Source organism: Macaca mulatta, chromosome 3, assembly GCF_049350105.2.
Source record: "Macaca mulatta isolate MMU2019108-1 chromosome 3, T2T-MMU8v2.0, whole genome shotgun sequence".
Lineage (NCBI taxonomy): Eukaryota > Metazoa > Chordata > Mammalia > Primates > Cercopithecidae > Macaca > Macaca mulatta.
The window spans coordinates 149621683-149631921 of record NC_133408.1 but is presented as its reverse complement, the minus strand read 5'-3'; the positions used below and the strand labels follow the sequence as shown (position 1 = coordinate 149631921).

The window sequence follows — 10239 nt, the reverse complement described above, 5'->3', positions numbered from 1 at the left end:
AAAACAAAAGTTGATGAAAGAAACAGCCAGAAGGCCTTTAACACCTTTTCAGAAACCTACTGTTCAGATGTTCTTAAATTTTAAATCAAAATCATATCAATGGAAATTAATTTTATGCCATTAAATTCTCTGAATAAATATTTCCTGTGATGTAGCTACATCACCCAATAAAACCCTTACAAAGAGAATTTTAAAGTTTTAATTAATTATTAAAAAGAAAGAATGGATTTCATGATACATTTGCAAAAACACTATAAAGTGTGACTACCTTAGCCGCAGTTCTTTAATTCTATTTAGAAGTTATTAACTGAGATCCTACTTTTTTTTAGGGCTCTAGTTGAATGTCTAATTAGAGTAAACTGTAGTCCACACCTCAACTTTTTCGATTTTGTCTTCATTCTTTTACTTCAGTGAAACATGACATTCACTCAAAGGAATTGGCTCTTCTGCTAAGAACCTGACAACTCTCTCTAGAAGAGCTTCCTTTAAGGGCAGGCAGGTTAACCTAGGAAGCTATGTCGAATGGGTCCTTAGGTCCAAAGAGTCCCACATTTACATTTCAGGAATATTTTGATAAGTATCTTTTGAAAATTTATATTACTTCTTATACTCACATGGTGATAGATGTCATTTAATTTTTTATTAATTTTTCATATCTCTCTTAAAAGCCCTGAAGGTATTGATATTACATACCCACAAATATATATATGTAAAACATATTAATATATATACACACATACATATATACACACATATATATTTTCTTACACATATTTCTGTATGTTTAAAAAGTTTCAGTACTTATGAGTGTCTTTTTTTCCTGCTGTTTCTATATTCTTAAAACCTGGATTTCAGGTAATCTTTATTTGTTCTGAAATTTCAAGCGATATATTCAGCAAAGTATCTGTGTGACAGATATTCTAAGGCATTGCATATATGAGAATAAATTTTGTCTTCATTCATGAATAACAACTTGGCTACATATAGAGAATTTTGTGAAAAACAAAGAAAACTTTTCTTGGCTTACCCATATTTATTATTATTTCTTCTTCTCTTCATTGTTAAGTTTCTTAAATGCACGTGATGTACATACCTCCCTCTCCCTTCTTATTGCCCCAGATCTGCTTTGTTTTTTACTCTTTCATGGAGCCTGCAATCTTGATCGTCACAAATGATCTCTCATTAGCAAATTTCCTTCCTGTTTGTTCAGGCATCATTATACATACGTATCTCAAGTTTTATGTCTTCATATTTCAATAATCATATCCATTTGGATGATCCACTATTACCCCAAATTGAACTTGTATAATGGAGATATCCTTACTTCTCAAAACAAATATCCTTTTCTCTATTAATGATATAAGCACCTTTCAATTACCCAGGATTAAACCTGAATTATTCTATGCTTTATGCCCCATCACAACAATCCTTTATCAAGACCTGCCCATTCTTCAAAAAGCCATCTTTTGAAAGTGTTCATTCCCTCCTGTTCCAATAATATATAGGTCAGGCTCTAAATCACATCTGGCGCAGAGTTTGAAAAAGTCCCCGAGCAAGTGTTTTATCTCCAGTTTCTTTCTCTCTAATACTCTGATATGAATTCATCTATGACTAAACCTCATAAAATTGTATTCAAAATAATTTATTTTGGGAAAAACCTACCATGGCTTCTAATTTTCTATAAAACAATACAGTCAAAGATTCCTTATTTGGAAACAAAAAACTTCAGAATCTGAGTTTTACTTACCTCACCAAGTGGATCTTTCAGTTCTTCCCTTTCCCACAAGTCTAGTCTATTCTTGTCACTTCAAAGCATCTTAGACACACTATATGTTAGCCTATTTATTATGCTATTTTTTAGATCTACTAAAGTTCTAAATTTATTTGAAGTTTCTTGACTTTTAACACATGATATGATTTGGCTCTGTGTCCTCACCCAAATCGCATCTCAAATTATAATCCCCATAATGTCCACATGTCCAGGGAGGAACGAGGTGGGAGGTGACTGGATCATGGAGGCAGTTTCCCCCATGCTCTTCTCTTGATGGTGAGTGAGTTCTGGCGAGAGCTGATGGTTTTATAAGGCAGTTTTCCCTGCTCTTGCTCTCATTCTGTGTCTGGCCTGCTGCCACGTAAGACGTGCCTGCTTCCCCTTCCACCATAATTGTAAGTTTCCTGAGGTCTCTTGAGCCATGCAGAACTGTGAGTCAATTAAACCTCTTTTGTTGATAAATCACCCAGTCTCAGGTAGGATCTTTATAGCAGTGTGAGAACGGACTAATACAACACACAATTGAATTCCCACATCACTTATAAAGCTTTTCCTAACCACTTCACTTTATGGTGAAAAATCTGACATACTATGTTGCATTCATGATTATTCTATTTATTTGGTGCTCAAAACACAGATTTTTGTGATTGTAGTATCATATATGTGTATGCATTAATACATTGGTGATATATACATTGCACATATTATTACATTGTTTCATATAATTTCACATAATAAACATGTTTTAAGCTCCTTTAGGAAAGCGCTATGTATCAAATGTATGTATAGCTATCGTTTTCATTAGAACAGAGCCTTGTCCATAGTTGATGCTAAATAAATGCCTGCTAATAAATATATTAAAATACATTAAAAAGGAAAACTTTAGGCTATCAGACAGTAGGGTTGATAAATTTAAAAGAAGAATGGTTTACTGAATGGGCCTGTAAGATGCAAGAATAACACATAAGGAAGAAATTTCCTTGAATTTCTATCAATATAAATCCTAATCTTATGGAAAATAATTCTATACCAGAAAGATTAGGGTTTTTTTTTTTTCTTTTATATGGACTAATTTCAGTAGGAGGAATAGTTTCTAAATTCCCTTGTGTGAATTTGAAAAAATAAATTAAGGTGTTTTTTGAGGCATTGATTCTAGCTTCAAGAAATAAAAATGATTTTAAAAGTTATGCTGATGATTCTTGGAATTGTGATTGTCAGTACAAGTCCTTAGAGTGGCCTCTTTCAAGGTAACTGAGAGAATTGCCATTATTGCTGGAGCTTCTGTCTTGGGGGGTAATTTTGAAACTACTATGTACACACACACACACACACACATATATATATATACACACACACACACATATACATATAAATAAAATGTGCATATACTACGAAAATTTAGACCTGGTAAGAGCCTCACAGATCACATATTCTAGTACATACAATATCAAGGAACATCACTTTCAATGGAAATTTAAGTTCTATTTGCTTATCAGGTTATATTTTAACAAAACTTTTTGAGACTTAACAGATTTGCTGAAATAAACCAGGTCATTGATGAATGAAGAAGAGCAGGCATCTAAACTTCACTCTTAAGTGTATCTGCCTCGCACTGCCACCTATAGAAATAAGGTGCTACATGTTTTTAAGGTGCTTCCTATTGCACAGGATATGCTATAATGTGGAGTACTCCCAATAATTATGTTCTAGTAAAACAAGATTCTCAAGACTGCTGCATCCAGATTTGTTCACTTTTCCCACCTGCATTAGTCAGGGAAAGTCCACTCAGTATGAAACATTTTCTATAAAAATTATTGAAGGGCTTCTTTAGTCTAGGGTTATAAGTCAAGAGCAACACATTAAACAAAATTTTTTTTTAACTATTATTTTTGACTCAGGGGTACATGTGCAGATTTGTTATATAGGCAAATTGCATGTCATGGGGGCTTGGTGTACAGATTGTTTTATCACCCAGGTAATAAGCATGGTACCCAATGGATAGTTTTTCTATCCTCATCCTCCTCCTTCCCTCCACCCTCAGGTAGGCCCTGGCGTCTGCTGTTCCCTTCTTTGTGTCCATGAGCATTCACTGTTTAGCTCCCACTTATAAGTGAGAACATGCAGTATTTGGTTTTCTGTTACTGCATTAGTTTGCTTAGGATAATGGCCTCTGAACTCCAACTATGCTGCTGCAAAGGGCATGATCTCATTCTTTTTTATGGCTGTGTAGTATTGCTTGGTGTTTAAGTACCACGTGTTCTTTATCCAGTCTACCATTGATGGGAATTTAGGTTGATAATAACAAAACAAATTTTCATAAAAGAAAACAAATTGAGTGTGTGTGTGTGAATATACATATACATAAACTCTTTCTTTCTTTTTCTTTCTCCTTTCTTTCTTTCTCCTTTCTTTCCTTCTTTCTTTCCTTTCTTCTTTCCTTCCTTCCTTCTTTCTCTTTCTTTCTTTCTCTTTCTTTCTTTCTCTCTTTCTCTCTCTCCCTTCCTCCCTCCCTCCCTTCCTTCCTTCCTTCCTTCCTCCCTTCCTTCCTTCCTTCCTTCCTTCCTTCCTTCCTTCCTTCCTTCCTTCCTTCCTTCCTTCCTTCCTTCCTTCCTTCCTTCTTTCTTTCTTTCTTTCTTTTTTCTTTTTTCTTTTCTTTTTTCTTTTCTTTCTCCCTCCCTCCCTCCCTCTCTCCTTCCTTCCTTCGTTCCTTTTCTGCCTGCCTGCCTTCCTTCCTTCCTTCCTACCTTCTCTCTCCCTCCCTCCCTCCTTCCCTCTCTCCCTTTCTTTCTTTCTTTCTTTCTTTCTTTCTTTCTTTCTTTCTTTCTTTCTTTCTTTCTTTCCTTCCTTCCTTCTTTCCTTCCTTCCTTCCTTCTCTTTCTTTCTCTTTCTTTCTCTCTTTCTCTCTCTCCCTTCCTCCCTTCCTTCCTTCCTTCCTTCCTTCCTTCCTTTCTTCTTTCTTTCTTTCTTTCTTTCTTTCTTTCTTTCTTTCTTTCTTTCTTTCTTTCTTTCTCTTTCTTTCTTTCTTTCTTTCTTTCTTTCTCTTTCTTTCTTTCTTTCTTTCTTTCTTTCTTTCTTTCTTTTTCTTTTCTTTTCTTTTCTTTTCTTTTCTCTTTTCTTTCTCCCTCCCTCCCTCCCTCTCTCCTTCCTTCCTTCGTTCCTTTTCTGCCTGCCTGCCTTCCTTCCTTCCTTCCTTCCTACCTTCTCTCTCCCTCCCTCCCTCTCTCCCTTCCTTTCTTTCTTTCTTTCTTTCTTTCTTTCTTTCTTTCTTTCTTTCGTTCGTTCGTTCGTTCTTTCTTTCTTTCTTTCTTTCTTTCTTTCTTTCCTTCTTTCTTTCTTTCTTTCTTTCTTTCTTTCTTTCTTTCTTTCCTTCCTTCCTTCCTTCCTTCCTTCCTTCCTTCCTTCCTTCCTTCCTTCCTTCCTTCCTTCCTTCCTTCCTTCCCTCCCTCCCTCCCTCCTTCATCTTGCTCTGTCACCCAGGCTGGAGTGCAGTGGGGCAATCTCAGCTCACTACAACCTCCACCTCCTGGGTTCAAGTGATTATCCTGCCTCAGTCTCCCAAGTAGCTGGAACTACAGGTGCGTGCCACCACACACAGCTATTTTTTTTTGTATTTTTAGTAGAGACCGGGTTTCACTGTGTTAGCCAGGATGGTATCAATTTTCTGACCTCATGATCCACCTGCCTCGGCCTCCCAAAGTGCTGGGATTACAGGTGTGACCCATCGCACCTGGCCTACACTCTTAATGATAATTGATATATAAACTTCTATGCCTCAACACTAATGAACTCTTGAAATGTTTTTAAATAAGTAGTCTTTATTCTTACCTGGTTCATATTGCTCTTCTATTTCTGTGGGAACAAGTATATACCAAGTGATATTCTGGCATTCTCTCTCTCTCTCTCTCTTTCTCTCTCTCTCTCTCTCTCTCTCTCTCTCTCACACACACACACACACACACACACTTATTTTATGCAAAGTTTATTTTTGTTTATACAGTTTCTTAGTGTTCATTCTGAGTCCTGACATTTTATCCATGTTTTGGCACATATCCCTTTCTTATATCCAATTGATAGAAAAATGCTTCCTGTCTGATTGACTTACTATTATTCAGAATTATTTGTCTCTATATTTAGAAGAAAATGGAGTTTCTTCTTTTCTCTCTTATTAGAACTCAGTGTTATGGTCTGTAAACTGCACTGTGCATTCTCCAATCTGTCCTGAATCTTTCGTTGGGAAAGATAACTTCCTGATTAAGATCTCACTTAAAAACTGATCTCCTTTTCTCCCATCTTGTTGGGAGATTACTGGCTTCTGTAACTAAATGTGCCATTGAGCATCCTATTTGGCTGTAGCTTTAGACTATTAGACATAAGATTTGACCATTGTGTTCCTAATGTCAGGAAGGCTATGAACAATTGTTCAACTGTAGTCTCCCAAGCTCTCCAGACTTCAAAGACTTTAAAACATACAGGATGCTTTCAAGATGAGCTTAGATACCTATGAGTCTACAAACATGATATTTATAGCCCTCAGGTTGTGATCTCAGGTTGTTTTGAATATATAGGTGGATAGATGTATTCAAACCAAATAAAGGCAAACAGTGTGTGTTTAAAGAACCTCAATGAAAAGTTTTATGTAGAAAGAAGAAACAGAACACAGGGGCTACACAGTGCTGTGTTAACATGATAACATCTCATCTGACAGGCTGCTTCTGTTGTATACAGAAGTCAAAAGGCTTTGTTTAAACATGAATCAACTAATATTTGGTCTTTCTGGGTCACTGCTGAATAGTAGTGTGAATTTCTCCAAGCCATGGGCTTAGGCAGTAGCTCTGGTTGCTGCATACTGACGTTGCCCCCCAGTGATGCTGGTAATTGTATTTGTCGGTATGAAAAGATGGGAGCCTTACATACTGATGAGACTAAGAGCCACATATGCCATAGCCCACAGCCACATGCTTGGAAACATTTAGTGTTCTAGGCATGGTGCCAGGCATCAGAGATACAAGATGGATAACACTAGGCCTCAACCCCAGAGGATTTTAGAAGTTATTGGAGAAGAAAGGTGTATAACAAGAAAATGGAAAGGAAGGCACTAAATGTTATGAACTAGATATAAACAAATCACCAAAACAGAGGATAAAGCTATTATCTTTGCCTGATGATAGTAAAATTGTGAAATTATTTTCTGAATCAGTGAGCAGATATAGGGAACCCAATCACTTTATGCATAATCAGCTATTTACAAATAATGGGTATAAAAAAGGTGTTAGGGACTGTGAATAATGCTTTTGGGGAAGTTTCACCAAACTTACACCTTCAGGGTGTGGAAAATATGTACTAGATGGATGATCTTGATGGGAGCTACTAATAGGGTTCCTACTACATGAATGAAATAAATGATAACTAACTAGTTGGTATAAACATATGAGCTGGCTGAAGTTATAGGTTTTATAAAATATACACAAATTTTTGTCTGTATTTCTCTATACCTTTTTTCTTTAATCAATTTTAATTTCTGGTTAATTGTAGATTAAAAGCCTGTAATTCTCTCTTTGTTTTAGGGTGTTCATTTTCCATGTAAAATATTAGCTGTTTCTAACAGTAATAATCATGGGGAAACAAGAACTCAGGTAGTAAAGCATTAGTGAAATTAAAAGATAAGAATGGGGAGGTCATCATAGAGGAGTGGAAAAAAAAAAGACTTAGTCCTTTGCATTCCCTTCATGGTAAAAATGAAGTTATTTCGTTAACATGTACTTAGATAATTTTACATTCTTATAGTGCATATTTAAATTTGGATTAAAAAAACAACCTACATCATACAATTTTACATCATCTGAAAGAATATTTTAATTGGTCCATCTGGCATTTGAAATAATGCGGTACTTATTATAAAGCAGGTGTTAGACACTTCTGAATATTCTGTCCTTAATTAAAGCTTAAAGAAAGTAAGATTACATTTTCTATTTTAAACTTTAAAAATCTAAAGTTAGTAGACATGAATAACAAAATGTATGGAATCATATGATTTTAAACATTCAATAACTAATGATTAGATATTATTTATTGAACTTTAATTCCTGACATACTTTTGTTTTGAATTTGAGAAATGTAACAATGAGTGTTAATATTTGGAAATTATTTATGTTCAAACTTTGTTTATTCGCCCTAATTAAGAAAATTTGGTATACTCTTGAGTGTCATAGTTCAGCAAACACTTTAGAAATAAAAATATATTTGACTGTGGTTTTTAGGTATCTTTATTCAGAAGAAAATGAAACTATTGTTTGATACCTCAAAGTTAAAATGTATTCAAAATATGTGGCCTGAATTAATAAACACATTTATAAAAGATTATCTTGGGTTCCTTTAAACTATATTCTTTCATAGTTTGAAAGAATTTTTCAGAGAATTTGGTGACCATTTAGAGTCCATACGATCTCTCTGCAAAAATAAACATCAGCTTAGTGAGTCCTCCTTATAATCCATACATAGAAAGTCATAAAATTTAAGAAAGATAATAGTACTGTTATTTAGGTGTGCAACAGGTTAAGAAACAATACATAAAGAATGTCTGTGAATCACATCAAGGAAGATTTAAATCTCCAGTGAAAGAATCTAGGGTTACTTTTGGCCAACTGAATTCAAAACTTCTATTAATGTTTAGTTAGATAAATGGAAGAATATAGTTCTAATATTGAAGAGCGATGTAAGCCTCCCAGATCCACTTGCATGTATGGATTTTCTCTGCAAATAGGTACTGCAAGTGGCAACAAACATCAAAAGGAAGCAATCAATAAGCAAAATTCTATGCAAGAATATAGGCAAATTTAATTATATAGATATGACATCTATTTTCTAGGATTTTATAATCCCAAAAAGCAACCGGAAGCTTACGCAGTATATTTAGATGCCAGGAGAGCAATAAAAAATTAGTGCTCTGAGAAATAAAATAAACCATGTATTTGTATTTTGCCAGTTATATCTACAACTGACAAAATTAATTGAGACAGATGATACAATTATGATTTACAATTATGACCAGCGGGATGTGACAGTGTGCTGTCTCATTGGAAGTTCACTGTTCCCTGGCACAGGTCTCTAGGCTTCCTGCCTTGGAAACACAGCAGCAGGCTTCATGGGAAGGTGAAGAGCTTCCCTAAGGATGAACCTTCCAAGCCATTCCACCTCATAGCCTTCCTAGGATGCAAGGCTGGCATGGCCTACATCATGTGAGAAGCTGACAGCCCAGGATCCAAGGTGAACAAGAAGGAAGTGGTAGAGGCTGTGACCATTGTGGAGACACTGCCCATGGTAGTTGTGGGCATTGTGGGTATATGCAAACCCCTCAAGGCCTCCAGACCTTCAAGACTGTCTTTGCTGGGCACATCAGCAATGAGTGCAAAGGTGCTTCTATAAGAACTGGCATAATCTATAAAGATGACCTTTACCAGCTACCATAAGAAATGGCAGAATGAGGATGGCAACAAGCAGCTGGAGAAGGAATTCAACAGCATGAAAATGTACTGCCAAGTCATCTCTATCATTGCCCATACTCAGATGTGCCTGCTTCCTCTGTGCCAGAGAAGGCACCCCTGATGGAGATCCAGGCGAACTGATGCACTGTGGCTGAGAAACTGGACTGGGCCCGTGAGAGGCTAGAGCAGCAGGTACCTGTGAACCAATTGTTTGGGAAGGACAGGGTAATTGATGTCATTGAGGTGACCAAGTGCAAAGGCTACAAAAGGGGTCACCAGTCATTGGCACGCAAAGAAGCTGCCCCACAAGACCCACCAAAGGCTGTGTAACGCTGCTTGTATTGGGACATGGCATCCTGTCTGTGTGGCCTTCCCTGTGGCATGTGCTGGGCAGAAAAGCTACCATCACTGCACGAGAATAACAAGATCTATAAAATTGGCCAGGGCTACCTTATGAAGGATGAAAAATGGATCAAGAACAATGCCTCCACTGATGACAACTTGTCTGACATGAGCATCAACCCTCTGGGTAGCTTGGTCCACTATAATGAAGTGACCAACGACTTTGTCATGCTGAAGGGCTGTGTGGTGGGAATTAAGAAGTGAGTGCTCACCTCCGCAAGCCTTTGATGGTGCAGACCAAGTGTCCTGCTCTGGAGAAGACTGACCTTAAGTTCATCAACACTGTTTCCAGGTTTGGCCGTGGCCACTTCCAGACCATGTAGGAGAAGAAAGTGTTCATGGAACCGCTAAAAGAGACCAGATTGCAAAGCAAGAAGGAGCTTAATGCCAGGAACAGATTTTGCAGCTGATGGGGTCTCAATAAAAGTTATTTTCCACTGGAAAAAAAAAATTAGATAGGCTTTCAAAACTTAACAGACAAGACTAGATTCTGAATAATGATGGCAAAAATATAGAATTTGGAAAGAAGTAGTTTGAAAGAAACCTTTATATATAATTTCTAGAGAGTTTAGGCTGATTTGATTG

General features: G+C 36.5%; 1 pseudogene; it reads left to right on the top strand.

Annotated features, from left to right (window-relative positions):
- Positions 1 to 8842: 8842 nt before the first annotated feature.
- On the top strand, positions 8843 to 10039 carry LOC100424748 (large ribosomal subunit protein uL3 pseudogene; annotated as a pseudogene).
- The last annotated feature ends 200 nt before the right edge of the window (positions 10040 to 10239 follow it).